Here is a 22,569-nt window from a genome sequence, read left to right on the forward strand (position 1 = left end):
TACAGGTTTCTCAGGAGACAGGAAAGGTGGCCTTGTATTCCCATCTTTTTAAGAAGTTTCCACCGTTTGTTGTGATCCACACAGTCAAAGACTTTCTCATAGTCAATGAAGCAGAAGTACATGTTTTTCTGGGATTCCCTTGCTTTCTCTGTGATCTAATGAATGTTGGCAATTTGATCTCTGGTTCTTCTGCCTTTTCTAAATCCAGCTTGAACACCTGAAAGTTCTCGGTTCATATACTGCTGAAGCCTAGCTTGAAGGATTTTGAACATAGTCTCACTAGTGTGGGAAATGAGCACAATTGTCCAGTAGTTTGAGCATTCTCTGGCACTGCTCTTCTTTGGGATTGGAATGGAAACTGACCTTTTCCACTCCTATGGCCAATGCTGAGCATTACAAATTTGTTGACATATTGAGTGCAGCACTTTAACAGCATCCATCTTTTAGAATTTGAAATAACTCAGCTGGAATTCCATCACCTCCACTAGCTTTGTTGGTAGTAATGCTTCCTAGGGCCCACTCTGATCCACAGGAATTCAAATTAAAGTACATTTTTGGAGATTTCGGAATAATGTTCTTACCTTTATTATTATTCTCATAAATTGTTTCTTTATTAAGAACTTTAAGATTATGGATTAAAAACGATGTTAAATATAACCACGTTATTTAGTATCATAAGCAGCAACAATGCATTAATTCCTCTCACCAAATCATGAACGATCAATATAGGTACTGATCATTTAAAAGCAGACATTTGTGTTCCAATTTGAAACAGACCAAAGATTTGTTAAGTAATCTGAGATTAATCAATTAATCATTTAATCATTAATCAAACAATTTTAATTTGGAGTGTAATCTATGCTTTTAAAATAGGACTTGAAGGGAGCAGTTATCATTTTATTGTGATATCTATAGTGGAGCTGTGTGGTAGATTTCTATTTCAGAGTTTAACAAAGCAATTTGTTGAGCGGTGACATAGGAGAGTGTAACAGTTACTGTCAAAATCTGCTGCATAACAGACCATCTCACAACTCAGTGGTTAACTATAATTATTTTCATGGGCCTGAGTGTTGGCTCATGGTGAGTTTGATGTGAGCTGGGCTAAACGACAATGACTTGGTTTCACTCCACACCCCTCATCCTTCGTCTGGGACTAGCAGGAGAGCCTGAGTATGTTCTTCTCATGGTGTGGATAGAGGTAAAGACAGCAAGTGAACACACTTCCTGAAGCTAAGGTTCTGAGTGGGCACACTGTCACTTCTGCCTCATTCTATTGGCCAAACCAAGACTTAACAACTGTATCTGAGGGCAAGAGAAAGGGAATATCAGCACATGATGAAGGGACATTGCAAGGTTTCATGGAAAAGGCCATGATACAGGAGGGATGAGTAAGAAGGAGCAGTGATATAGTCTATACACAGACAGTTCAGTTCAGTTCAGTCACTCAGTCGTGTCTGACTCTTTGTGACCCCATGAATCACAGCACGCCAGGCCTCCCTGTCCATCACCAACTCCTGGAGTTCACCCAGACTCACGTCCATCGAGTCAGTGATGCCATCCAGCCATCTCATCCTCTGTTGTCCCCTTCTCCTCCTGCCCCCAATCCCTCCCAGCATCAGAGTCTTTTCCAATGAGTCAACTCTTCGCATGAGGTGGCCAAAGTATTGCAGTTTCAGCTTTAGCATCATTCCTTCCAAAGAAATGCCAGGGCTGATCTCCTTCAGAATGGACTGGTTGGATCTCCTTGCAGTCCAAGGGACTCTCAAGAGTCTTCTCCAACACCACAGTTCAAAAGCATCAATTCTTTGGTGCTCAGCCTTCTTCACAGTCCTACTCTCACATCCACACATGACCACAGGAAAAACCATAGCCTTGACAGGATGGACCTTTGTTGGCAAAGTAATGTCTATGCTTTTCAATATGCTGTCTAGGTTGGACATAACTTTCCTTCCAAGGAGTAAGCGTCTTTTAATTTCATGGCTGCAGTCACCATCTGCAGTGATTTTGGAGCCCAAAAAAATAAAGTCTGACACTGTTTTCACTGTTTCCTCATCTATTTCCCATGAAGTGATGGGGCCGGATGCCATGATCTTCGTTTTCTGAATGTTGAGGTTTAAGCCAACTTTTTCACTCTCCTCTTTCACTTTCATCAAGAGGCTTTTGAGTTCCTCTTCACTTTCTGCCATAAGGGTGGTGTCATCTGCATATCTGAGGTTATTGATATTTCTCCCAGCAATCTTGATTCCAGCTTGTGTTTTTTCCAGTCCAGCGTTTCTCATGATGTACTCTGCATATAAGTTAAATAAGCAGGGTGACAATATACAGCCTTGATGTACTCCTTTTCCTATTTGGAACCAGTCTGTTGTTCCATGTCCAGTTCTAACTGTTGCTTCCTGACCTGCATACAGATTTCTCAAGAGGCAGATCAGGAGTTCTGGTATTCCCATCTCTTTCAGAATTTTCCACAGTTTATTGTGATCCACACAGTCAAAGGCTTTGACATAGTCAATAAAGCAGAAGTAGATGTTTTTCTGGAACTCTCTTGCTTTTTCCACAATCCAGTGGATGTTGGCAATTTGATTTCTTGTTCCTCTGCCTTTTCTAAAACCAGCTTGAATTTCTGGAAGTTCACGGTTCACATATTGCTGAAGCCTGGCTTGGAGAATTTTGAGCATTACTTTACTAGCATATGAGATGAGTGCAATTGTGTGGTAGTTTGAGCATTCTTTGGCATTGCCTTTCTTTGGGATTGGAATGAAAACTGACCTTTTCCAATCCTGTGGCCACTGCTGAGTTTTCCAAATTTGCTGGCATATTGAGTGCAGCACTTTCACAGCATCATCTTTCAGGATTTGGAATAGCTCAACTGGAATTCCCTCACCTCCACTAGCTTTGTTCATAGTGATTCTTTCTAAGGCCCACTTGACTTCACATTCCAGGATGTTTGGCTTTAGGTCAGTGATCACACCATTGTGATTATCTGGGACATGAAGATCTTTTTTGTACAGTTCTTCTGTGTATTCTTGCCACCTCTTCTTGATATCTTCTGCTTCTGTTAGGGCCATAGCATTTCTGTCCTTTATCGAGCCCATCTTTGCATGAAATGTTCCCTTGGTATCTCTAATTTTCTTGAAGAGTTCTCTAGTCTTTCCCATTCTGTTGTTTTCCTCTATTTCTTTGCATTGATTGCTGAGGAAGGCTTTAGATCTGGCCACAGTCAGCTCCTGGTCTTGTTTTTGTTGACTGTATAGAGCTTCTCCATCTTTGGCTGCAAAGAATATAATCAATCTGATTTTGGTGTTGACCATCTGGTGATGTCCATGTGTAGAGTCTTCTCTTGTGTTGTTGGAAGAGGGTGTTTGCTATGACCAGTGCATTTTCTTGGCAAAACCCTATTAGTCTTTGCCCTGCTTCATTCCATATTCCAAGGCCAAATTTGCCTGTTATTCCAGGTGTTTCTTGACTTCCTACTTTTGCATTCCAGTCCCCTATAATGAAAAGGATATCTTTGTTGGGTGTTCATTCTAAAAGGTCTTGTAGGTCTTCATAGAACCGTTCAACTTCAGCTTCTTCAGCGTTACTGGTTGGGGCATAGACTTGGATTACTGTGATATTGAATGGTTTGCCTTGGAAATGAACAGAGATCATCCTGTCGTTTTTGAGATTGCATCCAAGTACTGCATTTCGGACTCTTTGTTGACCATAATGGCTACTCCATTTCTTCTGAGGGATTCCTGCCTGCAGTAGTAGATATAATGGTCATCTGAGTTAAATTCACCCAGTCCATTTTAGTTCGCTGATTCCTAGAATGTCGACATTCACTCTTGCCATCTCTTGTTTGACCACTTCCAATTTTCCTTGATTTATGGACCTGACATTCCAGGTTCCTATGCAATATTGCTCTTTACAGCATCAGACCTTGCTTCTATCACCAGTCACATCCACAGCTGGGTATTGTTTTTGCTTTGGCTCCATCCCTTCATTCTTTCTGGAGTTATTTCTCCACTGATCTCCAGTAGCATATTGGGCACCTACTGACCTGGGGAGTTTCTCTTTCAGTATCCTATCATTTTGCCTTTTCATACTGTTCATGGGGTTCTCAAGGCAGGAATACTGAAGTGGTTTGCCATTCCCTTCTCCAGTGGACCACATTCTGTCAAATCTCTCCACCATGACCTGCCCGTCTTGGGTTGCCCCATGGGCATGGCTCAGTTTCATTGAGTTAGACAAGGCTGTGGTCCTAGTGTGATTAGATTGACTAGTTTTCTGTGAGTATGGTTTCAGTGTGTCTGCCCTCTGATGCCCTCTTGCAACACCTACCGTCTTACTTGGGTTTGTCTTACCTTTGGCGTGCGGTATCTCTTCACGGCTGCTCCAGCAAAGCGCAGCCATTGCTCCTCACCGTGGTCGAGGGGTATCTCCTCACTTCTATACACAGACACCACATGGTTATTCACCAAACTGTTTCCTTTTCTTCCTCATGCCCACAGCTAGACTGTATTGCCTTGCATCTCATGTAGTAATGTCTGTCTGGATGATCAAGTGTTTGCCAGGGCACTGTGAGCAGAAATGACTTGACCCACGAAAATTTCTAGTGAGAACTCTTCTGTGTTATTTCCCATGTCTTTGGTTTGATACAGACAAGCTAGGAAAGCTTGAAAGCCATGTATTAAAGATAGAAACACAAGATGAAAGAGGCTGTGTCCAATTAAAAATCCCATGTGGACTTTATGTGAGAGAGAAATACATTTTTATGGTGTTGGAGTCGTTGCTCATTTTGAGGTTTGTTTGTTAATCAGCTGGAATGACCTTCAATAACACATGTGATATATACAGAGAAAGGCTCTGACAGCAGCCCCAGAGTTTCTTGAGAGTGCTTTAAGACACACCACCCTCATGCTTGTTAGGTTTAATTTCAATTCTTTCAGGGGCATCTTCTCCCTGTTTGTGTAAATCCAGGAAGAAATACTTGGGTTTTCCTGAGTTTGGGGAGATACTCTTCCTGGTCATCAGGGTAGGTCTGAGCAGTAAGAAGCCTTTAATGATCAAAACAAGTCCTGAAGACCGGGATGGAAATATATTTTGGCATCAGTTAGCCTCTTTTTTTGCATTATCTCTTGTTGGTCCCACTAGACTCCTTTAGCAACAACAAAGGAGGGGAAGGACTATAAAAGGAAGGGTTAGGTGTGTGGCTTTCCTCTGGTCCCACGAGCTGAGCCCTGCCAGGCTGTGCTTGTGGCCAAGGCCTAACTCACATCAAGAATCCTCCTCTCCTTGCTGGGGACTTCTTTGGCGATTCAGTGGTTCAGACTCCGTGCTTCCAGTGCAAAGGCCACAGGTTCGATCCCTGGTCAGAGAACTAAGATCCCACGTGTCACATGGCCAAAATATAAAATAAATAAATAAAAGTCTGACTCAATAAATCATTAAAAAAAAGAAAAAAGGAATCCTTCTCTCCTGGTAAACATCAGTATTCTGCTCTCAGTTAGAAAATCTGTTTTAATTTAGAGTTTAGTTTTTGGCATATAATCCATCGTAAGTTTTAAAACATTATCCATTTGGGCATATCATCTGAAACAGTTGTCAAAAGACTTTTTAATTTTTTCATTCGGAACGATTTTGCCTCATAAAGAAGCAGTCACGTACTTGTTAGAGGTGATCCCATCTTGCTCGTTCATCACATCAATCCACCTTGCCTGTAATGTCAGAAATGCTACTTACCTCTAAGGTCTTGTTAGATGCTTTTCTCTACTTAGTAACAAGCAGAACATATCCATCACATCCACAAACCTGAAGGTAAACATTTAGAAAGCACCTGTCTCAGAACTAGAGAAAATGTCCAATCATCTAGTTTTCTGGATATTCACCAATGCCTCTTTTTAATCTCCAGACCATCTGGGTTATTATTATCATTCCCCTTCTTTCCCTCTCTGCCCAGAAGTTCCTCAGTTCTGGTGGATTTTTTCCCTTGTAGTTAATAATAATACCTAATGTTTATTAAGCAACTACAAGGTCTTGGACATTTAACATACATTTGCTTATTTAATTCTTAGAGAAATCCTCTGAGATGGCTCATAGGATCCCTATATTATAGGTGAGGAAATGGAAGTGACCCAACTGGTAACAGATGGGTCCCTGCTTTGAACCCAGAAGTCTGATCCAGAGGCTGGGCTGTTTTCTGCTAGTCTGTTAGGTCAAAAGTCATGATTCTCAAAGTTGGGCAGCTCTTTTTCTGTACAAGGGTGATTAACTCTGATGAGAATCTCCAATAACTTTGTCTTGTCTGATTTGATGGTGTCAGATAGATGAGGATGGTCCCCTGTATATATTTTCTTTTTTAAAAAATTTATTTATTTTTTAATTGAAGGATAATTGCTTTACAGAATTTTGTTGTTTTCTGTCAAACCTCAACATGAATCAGCCATAGGTATAAATATATCCTCTCCCTTTTGAACCTTCCTCTCATCCCCCTCCCCATCCCACCCCTCTAGGTTGATACAGAGCCCATGTTTGAGTTCCCTGAGACATACAGCAAATTCCCATTGGCTATCTATTTTATCTATGGTAATGTAAGTTTCCATGTTACTCTCTCCATACATCTCACCTCTCTTCCTGTCTCCCATTGTCCATAAGTATTTTCAATCTATATTCCATGGAAATGGGGCTGGTATTCAACAGGAAACAGCATAATGCTGGCTATGCTGGCTGTTAAAATCATGACATAAATAGGTAGTCATTGTCACAACCTCCCAATCCCTTTACCTTAGACTTGCCCCAGAAATTTCCATCTTTCATACCATCTAGCAACTGGAGCGTTAATGTTCTCTTCCTGCACCCGGCTCGTCCTCTGCAGCAGTGTCTCTTGCCCGCCCTTCATTAATTCATCTCTACCATGCAACAACCAGTATCTGCTCTGCCTTTGTCAATTGGCTGACAGGAGGATCATGGGAGAGGAAATGGCTGGAAACTTGCTTTACAAACTGAGAAATACAAAGACCAGGGAACGTCACCATGTGGAGGAGTTTCATTCTCAGCTTGGCAGGAGGCAAGCTGTCCTGCTACTGTTCCTCAAAGAATGACTAACAGTTTGTAATTTTTTTCAAGTGGAAATAGGTGTTCAATGTTTCTGTGAAGTTACTAATGCTTTTTGTATTTTAAGTTCTTACAGAGTGTATGATTCTTTTTTTTTTTAACCTTAGTTGCTTTCTCTTCTCTTTTCTCCAAATTATACTCTCATTTTCACTCATTCATAAGTGTAATCAGAATGTGTACCAGTTAAGAGCATGTGGGTAGGAAATCAAAGATTTAAAAAATTGATGCTGTTTGCTAATTGTTACTTTGAGAAACATGTATAGATGAAAGATTAGATTTAAAATTTATTTCAAATTTAGTTTTCATCCTCAAACTTACCACCCTAGTATTCACTCATTTTAAAATGAGTATTTTAATTACCTTCTTTCCTACAGCATAAATCTGTATTTTTTTATAAACATATATTAATTTTTAAATTATTTTCTTTGTTAGCACTAACACCTTACCATTTTACTTGAAGTTTTACAATTTTTAAAACAAAGATTCTATTATTTTAAGGTTGAGCATTTTCTTTTTGTGTTATCTTTTTTTCTCTCTTAAATAGCTTAAAGAGATAAATTCATATACATTTCATTTACCCATATAAAATGTACAATTCAGCAGCTTTTAGTATTTTCACAGAGCTGTGCATTCATTACCAAAAATAATTTTAGGACATTTTCATCACCCCCCAGAAAACCTTGTGCCTTTTAGCAGTGACTCTCATTTTCCCCAAATCTATTTCCTGCAGCCCACTCCAACCCCAGCTCCAGACAACCACTAGTCTACATCCTATCTCTGCAGATTTCCCTGTTCCGGACAGTTCCTAAAAGTGGAATGATACACGATCTACTCTTTGGTGAATGACTCCTTTCAACTGGCAAAATGTTTTCAAGGTTTCTACGACACCTTGATAAGACGTCATGTGTCACGCTCGGCTAGCTCCTGTATTTCATTATTTTCAGTGTGTTTCTATGTACTGCCTCACCAAATAGACCAAATACATCTAGGGACGGTTTTGATAGCTGTGGTTTTGTAGTCTAGGGGCAGGACAGCCTGGGAAATGCTCCTTCCAGTCCTTTTTCTGGGGAAACTCCTGGAGGGGGTCTTCATACAGGCCCTGTCCCCCAGTGTTCAGTCTGGGATGAATACCTGACTCAGTGGATCTTCCCTGGGAATTTAGAGTTAAGAACTGAGACATGGGGTCTCACACCCCATCTAGAGATGTGGCTGGAGAGGGTCGTGTCTGCTGCTATGTGGAAGAAGGCGGTACACGGTATAAGAGAAGGAAACCCATGTGAAGAGATGAGCCATTTGTGACACCTGGCAGCATTTGCATTTCTGACTCCATTCATATCTGAGGCCCGAATGCATCCCTGGCCCTCCTCGCTGCCTGTGGGGCACCCTGTGGTATGCTTTAACATATTCCGTGCCAAGTATTTAGATATGGGAATGACTGCTGCGGCTAAAGAATCCTGGGGACTTCCTGGTGGTATCTGCCAGGGAAGTTCTTGCAATCTGCCCTGTAGTGCAAGGGACATGGTTTCCATCCCTGGTCGGAGAGCTAAGATCCCACACGCTGCAGAGCAAATAAGCCCATGCGCCACAATTATCGAGCCTGTGCTCTAGAGCCTGGGAGCTGCAATTACCGAGCCTGCTCGCCATACCTACTAAGATTGCACGTCATGACTAGAGAGTTCGTGGGCCACAACGAAAGACCCCACATGCCACAACTGAGGCCCGACACAGCCAACAGAAATATAAACATCAAAAAAGCAGTGTCTTGGGAGAGTTCAAAAGTGGGGGTCACCTATTTCTGGAGGTACCATTTTAGTGGATAATCAAGACCTAGATTAACTGACCTTAATATTTAGCATCCGAGGTATTTTACGTTAGTTGAAGATGTCTTCTATTAACAAACTTAAGTTCTCCATGAATACTAATGATGCATCATCATATTTTGTGGGTATTTTTCATCATTAAAAAATGCATTACCAAGCACATGCTTATATGGAACACATAGAGTTTTTCCTTGCACATTTCATCTGTTTGAATAAACAGGTGCTCTTTCTTATTTGGGCTTGTTTAGTATCATGAAATAAATAATTGGAAATTGAAGACAGGGAGAAATCTCAGGCATGCAGAACACTTTTTTACTTCAAGTGTACATTTTAGCATTTTGTACATGCACTAAATAAATACTTAAAAAAATCTCTAAAATGCAGAGTTAACCTATTACTACTTTGCAACATTACATTTATTTGCTGTTTAAAGAGAAGGTTTGGGTCTTTACACCTGAAAATTTATGAGATTATAAATATTTTTGTTTATTCAAGTGCATATAAAAGACAAACTCTAAGAAAATATCCTGACCCCTTAAACTACTTTCTTTCTGCATGGATATGTGTCATAGGAAGGAAGTCTTGGCATTTATAATAATTCTGCATGTTTGGTATAGATTCCTGGCCTTTTATAGGCAACTTTTTTTTTTCCTCCCCAGGGTCCTATTTTACCACTATTTGCAGGCAAACCTTAACATCAATTCTTTTTACTAACTTGTAAAATGGCTGCTTGTGCAAAGCTCTGAAGGACCAAGGTAAGAAAAAGAAAAAATACGTGTCTAAGAAAGGAGGATGGGGAAGAGGAAAATATGGTGAGTCAAGATGAAGGAGTGGATCATCAAAAAGCCAAGAGATAACAAATATTGGTGAGGATGCAGAGAAAAGGGAAAGCTTTGTGCACTATTGATGAGACTGTGAACTCACATAGCCTGTATGAGAAATTGTATGGAGGTTTCTCAAAAATAAAAATAGACCTACCATATGATCCAACCATCCATTTCTGGGAATATATCCAAAGGAAATGAAAACACAACATGGATTCAAAAAGATATCTGCACCCCCATGTTCATAGTGGCATTATTTGCAATAGACAAAACATGGAAACATCCATCAATACACAATAAAGAAATTGTGATACACACACGTACATACACACCAGAACATTATTCAGCCATAAATCCCCAGGAAATCCTACCATTTGTAATAACATGAATGGACCTTGAAGCCATTATGCTGAGCGAAATTACTGAGACAGAAAGACACATCCCATATGTGGCAGAGGGTGGGTTTGAGGAAGAATGGATACATGTATATGTGTGGCTGAGTTCCTTTGCTGTTCATCCGAAACTGCGACAGCATTGTTAATTGGCTATACTCCAATACAAAATAAAAAGTTTAAAATACATGAAGCAAAAAAAGAAAGGCATATAGTATATAATCTCACTTATATGTGGAATCTAAAAGAAAAAAATTAAACTAATTGAAAAAGAAATTAGACTTGTAGTTACCAGAGACAGAGGGGAGAAGGTGGGGAAATTGGAGGAAAGTGGTCTAAAGGTATACACTTAGGTTATAAGATAAATGAACTCCTCTGTCCATGGAATTCTCCAGGCAAGAATACTGGAGTGGGTTGCAGTCTCTTCTCCTGGAGGTCTTCCCAACCCAAGGATGGAACCCTGGTCTCCGGCATGACAGGCAGATTCTTTACCATCTGAGCCACCAGGGAAGCCCCTAAATGAGTGCAGGGGATATAATGTACCAGGCGATGACTGGAGCTGACACTGCTGTGTGATATACAGAAAAGTTGTTAGGAGAGTAAATCCTATGAGTTATCATCACAAGGAGAGTATTTTATCCTTTCTTTTTTTGTTGTATCTGTATGAGAAGATGGTGTTAGTTAAACCTATTTAACTAAGCAGTGGTCATCATTTCACAATATATATAAATCAAACTGTTGTGCTGTACACATTAAACTTATTACAGCCATGTGTATCTATTATTTCTCAATAAAACTGGAAAAAAGGCTCTCCTAAAAAAACAAAACTGAAGACGGAGTGGGATCTGAACTGGATTTCTAACAAGCCAGAGAGCACAATCCTTCGGGTAGGTGCAAGAGGCAGGTGGTGCCAATCCCAGGAGGGTGAGGTCCTGGATGTATGAGGCGAGCAGTGGGCTCTTGTCAATGAACGCTGAGTCTACATCAGGGAGTGGGTCCGATTTTAGGAGTCTGTGGTCCGCTGGAAGGTGCAGGACCTTACAGACCTTACAGATGGGCAAGGTTTCTCACTCAGGTAGAACGTGGGGACCTGGTGGACTCATGCTGAGATAACACGGGAGGCTGGGAAGATCCAGGGCGTGAACCTGCGAAGGTCATCTGAGCTGCATGTATCACGTAGGATGGGGACTTCTCAAGCTGTTTACTTGGAGCCCTGCCCAGGACTGGTGGAAACAGAGCTGACTGGGCCCTGAGCTCTAAACTCTCTGTCAACCACAAAAGTTCCTTTTATCTGGTTTTTGTACAAGTGTATGGGGGCGCAGTTTGTAGAAGATTTGAGAGAGAAAAAGCGTTCTGTTGCTTTGGTATTAAATAGTTCAAAATCGTCCATCAGAAGGTATTTCTTCAGCCTGATGTTACAAGGAGACCCCAAGCTGCTCTGGTGGGCGCTGAGGTTGTCCTTGTGTCTGGGGTTGGATGGGCTTCTCCATCTTTCAAGGAAGTCACTTTGCTCCACTGTCAGTGGTCACTGAGGTCGTGGAGAAGCCGCGGAGGAGGTACAAGGAGGGAATACTTCCTGGGAGAAAGGTGAGGGTATAGGAAGTGATATTAGGGGAGATCACTGGTAGGTAAATGTTCTTCAAGGAGAGGCTACAAATACGCCTCTTGACCACTGGTCCAATAGCAGTTAGGGACTAAGCATCACATAAGCAAAAAACCAAGTTCCAGTCCTGTGTATCATCTAACCGATGGTTAGGTCCAGGAAGGCGCTATTTTATTTCAGCTTGTGGGCAGCAGGGCTTGCCAAATGACTGACCTACAAAACTGAGTCAGCCCTGCAGACAGGGAAATGAATTTGACCTCAGCTGAAAACCAAATCTAGTAGCTCGATCAAACTTCATCGGTGGCTTGATTCAAGTTACATAGCCATTCTGTGCGGGTGAACACATGGCCTCTGGGTAGGGAGGGAAAGAGGCGCCTCTGTGGACCACACCCTCAGCCCGTTCCCCTTAGTCTCTTGCATGGGATTCTGCAGGCCCAACGAATTTGAACGGAGAATCACCCAGAATGAAGGAATAGCACTGCTCATTACACAACGAACTTTTGAAGACTGTAGACCACCAAGTGGGGAAGTCAGAGGACCACTTGCATAAATAAGAGTTGCTTGAGTGTGTAAAAAAAAAAAAATGATAAAGCAGGCTCCTAGACTTCATCTAAAATCCACAAAGTACAAATTTCTGAGGGTGGGGCTCAGGAATACACATTGATGCCAAGTCCCAGGATAACTCTTAGGCATTCTAACCTTTGAGAATTATTGCTTTAAAGCCCAGGATGGCTCCGATATGAAGCTATAAATCCGGAGCAATGTGACTCCACGTTGCCCTCCATAGTGTTGTTCTTGACTAAATGACAAAGACTCTACAAATTGTATTGCAGGGAATTACCGTGTCTCAAAAATTGCTGTACTAGAGGTAGGGATGAATCATACGGTAAATCAACCTGTGACTGCTTGCTGGCAGAAGGAGGGGAAATCTTGAGATGGAAGAGAAAGATTGGAGACTAAGATGTGCCCACAAGGGGATCCCTCATTGAGAGTTTAGTTTTTATTTCCTTTTCCCTTTGGACTCTGGGAATAGTCAGGTTTAATGCCCAGGAATAATTATTCCCTGGGTAACTCACATGCTTCAGTGAAGGCTGTTGCACACATACAGTGTAGTTTGCATGGTGTCTTAGGGGAAATTAGGGGCAGACCAGTGAAGGGAAGTGTGGCTTCCTGAGATTCACCCATGGCAGAGGCCAGTGTGTATAGACAGCACTCATTATAGGCTGGAGCTTACAGAAGTCCATGCTGGGGCAGTGGCTCATGCCACCACTGGGAGAAGAATATGACAAGGATCAGTTCAGTTTAGTCACTCAGTCATGTTCAACTCTTTGCGACTGCAGCACACCAGGCCTCCCTGTCCATCACTGACTCCCAGAGCTTGCTCAAACTTATGTCCATCAAGTTGGTGATGCCATCCAACCATTTCATCCTCTATCATCCCCTTCTCCTCCTGTCTTTAATCTTTCCCAGCATCAGGGTCTTTTCCAATGAATCAGTTCTTCGTATCAGGTGGCTGAAGTATTGGAGTTTCAGCTTCAGCATCGGTCCTTCCAATGAATATTCAGGACTGATTTCCTTTAGGGTGGACTGGTTTGATCTCCTCACAGTCCAAGGGACTCTCAAGAATCTTCTCCAACGGCACAGTTCAAAAGCATCAATTCTTTGGTGCTCAGCTTTCTTTATAGTGCAACGCTCTCATCCACACATGACTACTGGAAAAACCATAGCTTTGACTATACAGATCTTTGTTGGCAATGTCTGCTTTTTAATAGATTCTCTAGGTGACAAGGATAAGAGCTATCAATTGCCACTGTCCCCACTCCTACTTTTGTTTTTGTCTTCAACCAACTCCAAACAGATTTTTGTCTCTGCTATCCCTATAAGTGCTCTTCCCAGTGTCTCCAGTGACGTTTTATTGCCAAATTCAATGATAGGCTCAAGGATCTCCTGTTTGCTCTACCAATAGGTATTTGCCCCAGTTGATCATTTCCTTGTTGGAAACCTCTTCCCTTCACTTCCAGATCAGCCTTCAACCTTGGTTTTCCTGCTCCCTCACCGGGGGCTCCTTTCAAGTCTCTGTTACTTATTCTTTCTCAACATTGATGTCACCTAGGACCCAGTACTTGGGTATTTTCTGTTATTACCTTTACTCAACACGTGGATGGATGACTCTCAATATATTTATCTCTAGCTCCAACCTCTTCTCGCTTATAAATCCAACTGCTGACTGGCCTTCTCCACTGGGATGTGAAAGTGTTGAAAGTGTTAGTCACTCAGTTGTGTCCGACCCTTTGCAACCCCAAGCACTGTAGCCTGCCAGGCTCCTCTGTCCATGGGATTCTCCAGGCAAGAATACAGGAGTGGGTAGCCATGTGAAATGATGCTAACTGAACATGTCCAAGTTAAATTTGCACTTGTCCTGCTGCTGCTCCAAATCTGCTCCTTCTCGGCCTCCCCCACGTCCCCTACTGCTTGGTCCAAAGGCTTGGAGTTATCCCAGTCCATATCCAGTCCAGTAGCAAGCCCTGCTGTCTCTACACCAGCAAACTATGCCCAAGATCTGTCCACTTCGCACCATCACTACCCAAATAGTGTGGCCCTAAACACTATGATCTCTCACCTGAATTTTTGTCATAGATCTAGATAAAAATCTAACTTTCCCTGTGCTTCCAACAGTAAAGGATTAACTTAGCAGGCCTGGGTTGTCCAAACCTTGCACATTTCAAAGAAAACTAGTCTTTTTCCGGGTCCTGGGAAATTACCTCTATGATTCTGGAATATCCAGGCCCCCAAATGTTACTTTCCAGGAGTCAGACAAGAGCCAAAATTCTTTACTGTGGCAAAATATACATAATATAAAATTAACCATTTTAATCATTTTTAGGTGTAAAATTCAGTGGTATCAAGTACACTTACAATATTGTGCAACATTCATCACTATCCATTCCCAGAACTTTTTCATCTCCCCAAACTGAAACTCTGCATTCATTCCGCAATACCACTTTCCCCCTTCCCTTCAGCCCTGGTCACTTCTATTTTATTTTCTGTCTCTATGGATTTACCTATTCTAGGTCCCTTATACAAGTGGAATCATATTAAAATATTTATCTTTTTGTGTCTGGTTTATTTGGCTTAGCATAAGGCTTTTAAGCTTCATCTATGATATAACATGCATCAAAATTTTAATTTCTTTATGGCTTAATTACATTCCATTGTATATTGTTGTTGTTGTTCAGTCCCAAAGTCATGTCCAACTCTTTGAGACCCCATGAAGTTCAGCATGCCAGGCTTCCCTGTCCTTCACTATCTCCCTGAGTTTGCTCAAACTCATGTCCATTGAGTTAGTGATGCCATCCAACCATCCCATCCTCAGTCACCCCCTTCTCCTCTTGCCCTCAATCTTTCCCAGCATCAGGGTCTTTTCCAATGAGTCTGCTCTTCACATCAGGTGGCTAAAGCACTGGAGCTTCTGCATCAGTCCTTCCAATGAGTATTTAGGGTTGATTTCCTTTAGGATGGACTGTTTTGATCTCCTTGCAGTCCAAGGGACTCTCAAGAGTCTTCTCCAGCACCACTGTTTGAAAGTTTGTTTTCAGCATTTGGTTATTGTGAGTAATGCTGCTGTGAACATTGGTGTACAGGTATCTGAGTTCTAGTTTTCAGTTCTTTTCATGTATATCTAAGAGAAGAATTTCTGGGTCATATGGAAATTTGTGTTAACTTTTTAAAGAACCACCCAGCTATTTTTCACAGTGGTTGTACCATTTTATGTTCTCACCAGCAATACATTAGGGTTGCAATTCTCAGCATCCCCACCAATATTCATTATTTTCAATTTTTAAAATATCACTGCCATCTTAATGGGTATGAAATGGTATTGCATTGTGGTTCACGCAGTCAATACCTCATCATCTTGCATGTGAATTGACAAAGAGACTTGGATCTCTCCTTGCCCTCCTCATTTGCCTTCCTCACTGCATTTGTCCACTGTTGTTCATGGCTCTTTGTAAAATGCCCCTGTAATAGATTGTCTTGTTGGCTCCTTTCTCCCTGCACAAATCAACACTCTCCTTCCTGCTAAACAATTTTCTGTCTACCCAAACTTCAGTCCCCACAGAGGTGTTCTTTAAATAGTTGCTGAGTAAACAAATACATAGACTTACTAACAGAGACTCTTTCCTGAGAAAACTTAGAGTCAAGTGTACAATTTTATTTTATTTATTTTTGGTCATGCGGCATGTGGAATCTCAGTTCTCTGACCAGGGTTGAAACTTGTGCCCCCTGCGTTGAAAGCAGAGTCTTAACCACTGGATCACCAGAGGAATCCCTAGTATACAATTTTAAAATGAATAAGTCATAAGAAAGACTCAGATAAAGGGGACTCAGGACAGAGGGGATTCATGGAGGAGAATGGGAATTGAAGAATGAGTAGGACTTTGGGAGGAAGAGAGAAAGGCACCTTCCACAAAGGAGAATCTTATATGTGTCTCTTTTGGCTGAATCTTAAGGTATACAAGAAAGGAACGTGTCCTTACTTTGAAAGACTTGAATGTCATGGTTAGGAGTTTTGAATCCACTTAGTAATCAATCTGGACTAATAAAGTTTTTAAGAGTCCTAGAGTTGCAAGGAAAGACGACACCTCTGTGTGCTCTATGTGCTTAGGTTTAGAGAAAGAAGGTCCCAGAAGCAGGGGAATGGCTGGTAAGACCACTGGAACAATAAAAGTGCATATTTATTAATGAAGGTGGGGACTAAGATAGCAGCAGCAGAAAAAGGACATTTGGAGGTTGTTTTGAGTGATACTTTAAAGAAAAAGCCAATCAATGACTGAAATGCTCTCAGGAGGAAGGGGTAAAGGAAGATTCTGAAATTCTGAGCCTTGAGAACTGGGAGGCTGGAGGAATCCTACTAATAGAAACATAGAATCCATGCATGGAAGCACATTTAAGATGAAAATGTTGAAAACATGGAGGCTAAAGTGTCGCTGTATTATTTCCTAGGAAGAGGCTAACATGTGAGGTTGTAACTCAAGGGAAAAGTCAGGTGTACTAGTGTGGATTTGGAAAACGCCTTTATCACGATGAGGTTGGAAACGTGTGGCTCTAGAGTGCATACAGAGAAGAGAGTAAGGAAAGAGATGATGTGAAGGCCAATCATTCAGGAATGTTTCTAAAGGATGAAGAGGGGTCAGAATGTGAAAGAGATGGGAATCTCTTCACAGCCCAGCGGGGAGAGAATTTTTAGGAGAAAGTGATCAGCTCTGTTCTGAAGTTGCAAAGAGGTGTTTGAAGGATGCTTTGGATTTTAGCAATTAATGTTAAGTAATTCACAACCCTTGAGAAGATAGTTGATATTCATTGGAGGAGGTAAGGCAGAATAAAATATCAGAGAATAGAGCAGAGAATGTGAGGATGATGAATGGAGGTTCCTCTTTCAAGATGATTAGCAATAAAGGCTGGGGGATGGGGGATAATAGAAGAGCTGGAAGGGGGAGGGTTTCTTAAAAATGGGAAAACAAGGGTAGCAGCCCTGCCCGAGCTGAAGGTCCTGGTGTCTGTAATGTCAATGTGGGAGACTTAGCATTGTCTATGGTTTTGTTATTGTAATTATTATTTTTTTAATGGCAGCTAAAGGTGTACAGACTATGTTAAGTAAATATTTTTGTGGTGTAATTTTTCAGTTCATTTAGAACATGCAAGTATGGTCTTTTTAAGCAAATGAAATATGTACGAAATGGATTTTCTTCTAATTTTAGATTCACCATGACTTTACAATACCAACTAATGAAGATATTTACACTACCTGCCTAAACTTGTGTGTGAGCTTAGTTACTCAGCTGTGTCTGACTCTTTGTGACCTCACGGACTGTAGCCTACCAGGCTCCTCTGTCCATGGGATTCTCCAGGCAAGAATACTGGAGTGGGCTGCCATTCCCTTCTCCAAGGGATCTTGCCGACCTAGGGATCAAACCTGGGTCTTCTGCATTGCAGGTGGATTCTTTTCATTTGAGCCACCAGGGAGGCCCATCTGCTTAAACATAGAACTTTGCAAATACTAGGTTTTTCTCAGTGTTTCTTTAACAAACATAGCATGCAAAATTAGAAATTTTTAACATAGGTACTTAAATTATACATGGAATATATGTTCATAGTATTTCAAAATTCATGCAACTTCTTTGGAAAACATAGCTTCTTTGGAAAATGGACTGTAAAACTTAATAGATTTTCCATTTTGTCAACTGGAATATTTTATCTTAGTTTGTTTTTCAGTGCTAATTTTTTATTCTTTGTTCATTTGACCTGCCAATTGTTCTTTTTTATGATAAAGTAGCTTTTAGTATTTGTTTCTTTAAAAATTTTGGTGCCTTTTCAAACTGGCATGTTCTTAAAGTATTTTTCTTCCTTGATTAAAAGCGTGTGTTTAATCACTTCAACTTTACCAAGTAAAACTAAGCCATACTGTTTTTAAGCCAATTAAGAAAACTGCAATTTTTAAATGTAACATTTTGGGGTGATGAACACATGAGACTTGACTTGATTTAGGCTGAAAGAAACTGCCTTAAGAAATTCATTGAAAGTTTTAGTATTGTCTGAAAGTTTAAAAAGAGGGGAAAAAGAGAGCAGTTTTGTTTTACAGTTAAAAAAAAAAAAAGTCTGGTTATTCTACAATGTGAAAGAAGACAAAGCAAATTCAGGGTGCACAATAAGTTGTAGAAAGTGAAATTTGTCTCCTTGAAAATAATAAATTTGAAAAGAACAATGAAAATGCACTGAAAATTGGAAAGCATTAGGTCAGTTTTGATGGATTTGTTCATAAAATGGAGGCGATGCTGGTGAATGTTGTAAAGTATTATATGGGTGATACACGGAAAGAGTGAGTTACAGTTTAATTTTTTCTATTAAAATAAAAATGATCACAGTTTTTAAAAAGATCTTTTAAGTGGGGCTGGCGTGGACCAAAATTCCCCCCCTTCTCTGGCTGATTTGTAATTACTGATACATTCAAGTACACGTTGAACATGCACGTGAAATATATTTGGCCAATGGAAATAAGAAATAGAAAATACTCTAAACAGATCAATCCAAATGAATTCTCTGTCTAAATGAATCATGCAATTAAATAAACAAAAAGCAAGCACAGAAAGAAAAATGGAAAAAATTTGATTTGGGGTGTTAGAACTGGAAGGGTGGGGGCAGAGGTGTAATGGGAAGAGAAGGGGAAGGAAGGATCAGGCAGTGGGGTGGGGGGAGAATGTACCCTGAGGCTCCCTCCTCCAAGGATGAAGAGACGGAGATGCTGCTGAACAAAACTTGGGTCCCCTTGCCCATGGGCAGGAAAGCCAATCTATTGATGCTGGGTGTGGTGAAGGCAAGTGCAGCGCTTATTGCAGGCACCACGCAAGGAGTCCTGGAGAGCTTAAAAGGCCTGCACCTCCCGAAGGCTGTCGGGGCAAGATTTTTAAAGACAGAGTGAGCGACAGGGGTTGTGAGGTGTGTGATCAACTCATAGATGTTCTCCTAGTTGGTTGGTGATGAGGTAATTGGGAGTCAACATCATCAACCTCTGGTTTCAGCCTGTCTGGGGTCTGTGTGCTCTAGGGCAGCATACAGTGGGGGTTTCAGTATTTGCAAAAGACCTCAAAGAACACGGCTCAGAATATTATCTGTAGCCCTTGAGAAGGAACTAGAAGTCCTTGGCTTTGTTTAATGGCTACCCTGTTATTATTTTGTCTGGCTTGACTGTTTACCTTTGCTTCTGCATTTTCTCACTTTGCTGATTCAATTTATTCTTTGGGACTCAGGGAAGGTCTAGGAGGTTCAAGTTTATCTACAGATAAGAGGCAGGTGGAGGACATGGCAGGGAGGGTTCCATAAGGTTACAGAAATGATGGCTAGATAGATCCTGGGAGTTCTGGAGGAGGGAATTCGGGGAGTTTTGTCTGATGTCCTTGATTTTAGGGACGTAGGAGAAGGCAAGGCCATTGTCTTGGGACAAGGTTAGACATGGGAAGGGGTCAGACGGGAGGTCTGAGCAGGGAAAACAAAGTTTGTATGAGTGCAGTGGGTAGGGATGGCAGCAATGTGAATGCACTTCAGGTGTTTCTTGAAAAGTGTTTCAGAAGAAGGGAGAGCATGAAGTCAGTTAAGCACTGGGCCCATTTTTTAATTTTTTGCCTTTAAAAAGTGCAGGGCTCATGTATGGGGGGATTCCCACCTTCCCACAGTCAGTGGTAAAGTATCTGCCTGTCAAGCCGGAGACGCAGGTTCAAGCCCTGGATTGGGAAGATCCCCTGGTTTACGAAATGGCAATCCACTCCAGTATTCTTGCCTGGGAAATCACATGGATGTAGGAGCTTGGAGGCCTACAGTCCATGGGGTGTCAAAGAGTTGGCCACGACTGAGTGACCAAACCATGACCACCACCCCCACCGGGTGTGAGGGGCGGTCTGGAGCCACGTCCCACACTCAGCATTCTCTGTCACCTCCAGGCACACACACAGGTTGTGGGGGGGGTTACACTTCTAAACTGGGAGCCGCCGTCTGCACCCTGAGGTCTGAGATTATTTCAGCCTCTCATCTTTCCCCCTGAGCCACTTTATCCTGTGAAAAACATGTGCTTGAGACACAGCTCACACGATTTTGGCTTTATATACTCTCCCATCTGAATCTACTCTGTGATCTCAGAAACAAAATGTAGAAGAAAATGGAAAAGCAAAGAAGAAAGAAAGAGTAATCTCCATCTGCAAACCCCTTATCAGAAAATTTCAGAGTTATCACGCCTGCTCTATGCAGTCTTCTGCTACCGGGCTTAGAAGCTGGGCTGGGACTTGGCAGGGAGAGAATGCCAGGGGAAGCAGAGGAGGGCAGAGGTGGTTTGTCTAACTCCAGTTCCCGCTCCTGATGGAGCGATGACTTCCAGGAAGTCATTTTCTCACAAAGTCACCGTGTCTTTAGGCTGCAGTCCTGTATTTTGTCTCTATTGCCCTTCATCGTATCTCTTCTTTCTCTTAACTAATCAAAATCATTCAGGCTCTGTGATGCCCCGTCCACCTCGATTAAGGATAGTTCTGCAGTTCGGTCCTTGGTTTGATCTAAGAAAATTAGGTGAACGTTGATGGGGATACGACCATGGGCAGGCCCCGGGTCCAGCACTGTGAGCGGACAGGGCTGAGTAGGAAGACACAACGCAGGCAAAGAGGCCGAGCCTGGCAAGTGCAGGGTCAGAGAGGGACAGGATCTGGGAGATGGCTTCCAATTAGGAAGGCTTGGGAATGAGTGAGTGGGGCGTGACTTTAGAACCGGGCTTGCAGGGTTTAAGTGATGAGGCAAGATTTGGGCCAGATGCTAGGGAGAAGGGGAGGGTCTTCCTGGTGGAAGAAACCAGGCGAGCGGAGGCATGGTGGTGGGGGCGGGGGGGGTGCCGTGGGGAAGGGCAGAAAGGAAGCCAGGAACACTCATGGGCTGCACCAAAAGCTGAGTGAGGAGGGGTGGAGGCGCCCTAGACTTGCGTGCTCTGCTCAGGAGTTTGGAACTTTTTCTGTGAGCAGTTCAAAGCCTTTGAAGGCTGCCTGATCATTGCCAAAGCTTTCTCGTTTATCTGCCTGTTTGCAGTTCAATCTGTGCTTCCCAGTTTCATCTGTTAAGAAGTAAACTCTGGAACTTCTTGGGCTGCTCTGAGGTCATTTTTGAATCCTCTGCTCTCCACTGATCCCTCCTTATCTGGGTCCCCCCTCCTTATCTGGGTCCCGCTGTTTCGCTTGGCTCATCTTGACTCTCTGTCAGCACTATCTCTACATAGCGGGTTCGCATGCTTCCCTTCTGAGAGTGCAGGATCACATTTTGCCAATGTTCAGTTTTAAGATGTTTTCTCACGTTTTCAAGGATGTGATTAGGAAGAAAACATGTACGCGTGTAATGAGCCATAGGTGGCATCCTGAATATTGTTATGGTATAGCTGAGATAAAAACTTTAAGAAACACAGCAAGCATCTCACACCCTCAGACTTTTGGCCCTGGAACCACTTTATTTATTTATAAAAATAAAAATGTTTTTATTTATTTATTAAAAAATTAGAGTGTTGTGATAATTACTGCTCTTCAGCAAAGTGATTCAGTTATACATACATATATGTGTGTGTGTATATATGTATGTATGTATATATATACATTCTTTGTTTAAATTTCTTTTCCATTGTGGTTTATTGTAGGATACTGAATATTGTTGTCTCTGCTGTTCAGCAAATCCTTGTGCTTATCCAGCCGATACATGAAAACTTACATCTGTCCACCCCAACCTCCCGCTCCATCCCTCCCCTCCCCCTTGGCAGCCTTTACCAGGCTGTTCTCTATGCCTGTGATCCTGTTTCCGTGGCATAGGTAGGTCCATTTGTGTTATATTTTAGATTCCACATGTAGATGATGTCATGTGGCGTTTGTCTTTCTCTTTCTGACATCACTTTACATAGAAGTTGACAGATAAGAAAATGGAAAGGAAGATCTTGATCCTTACTTAGTAGGATCAAGATGATCCTTTTGCTTAGTAGGCTCAATGATGAAAGTTCTGGAGGATTCTTTTTGTGGCACTTACTAGGCGCTCATTAGCTGTTAGTTATTAGAAGAGCTCATGTCTGGGTGGGAGGCACCAGATTTCCTTCCCATGCTGGGATCCCTCATTTAGACCCAAAGTTCCACAGTGCGGTGTGTTATTTTTGATGAAAAAGAGCAAGCCATCAAAGGGAGCAGTTTGGTACATATGGCACATCCATACGAAAACGCTTATGTCATTTCTTAAAAGGTGATTACTAAAACCCTTATAAAATACTATAATGTAATGTTAAG

The 22,569-nt window shown here is 41.8% G+C and overlaps 1 pseudogene; it reads right to left on the bottom strand.

Annotated features, from left to right (window-relative positions):
• The window catches only part of LOC113882819, a 152,041-nt pseudogene extending 143,283 nt beyond the window's left edge, over window positions 1-8,758 (bottom strand).
• Window positions 8,759-22,569: the final 13,811 nt, after the last annotated feature.

The sequence above is a fragment of the Bos indicus x Bos taurus genome, chromosome 24 (genome assembly GCF_003369695.1).
Source record: "Bos indicus x Bos taurus breed Angus x Brahman F1 hybrid chromosome 24, Bos_hybrid_MaternalHap_v2.0, whole genome shotgun sequence".
NCBI classification, from domain to species: Eukaryota; Metazoa; Chordata; class Mammalia; order Artiodactyla; family Bovidae; genus Bos; species Bos indicus x Bos taurus.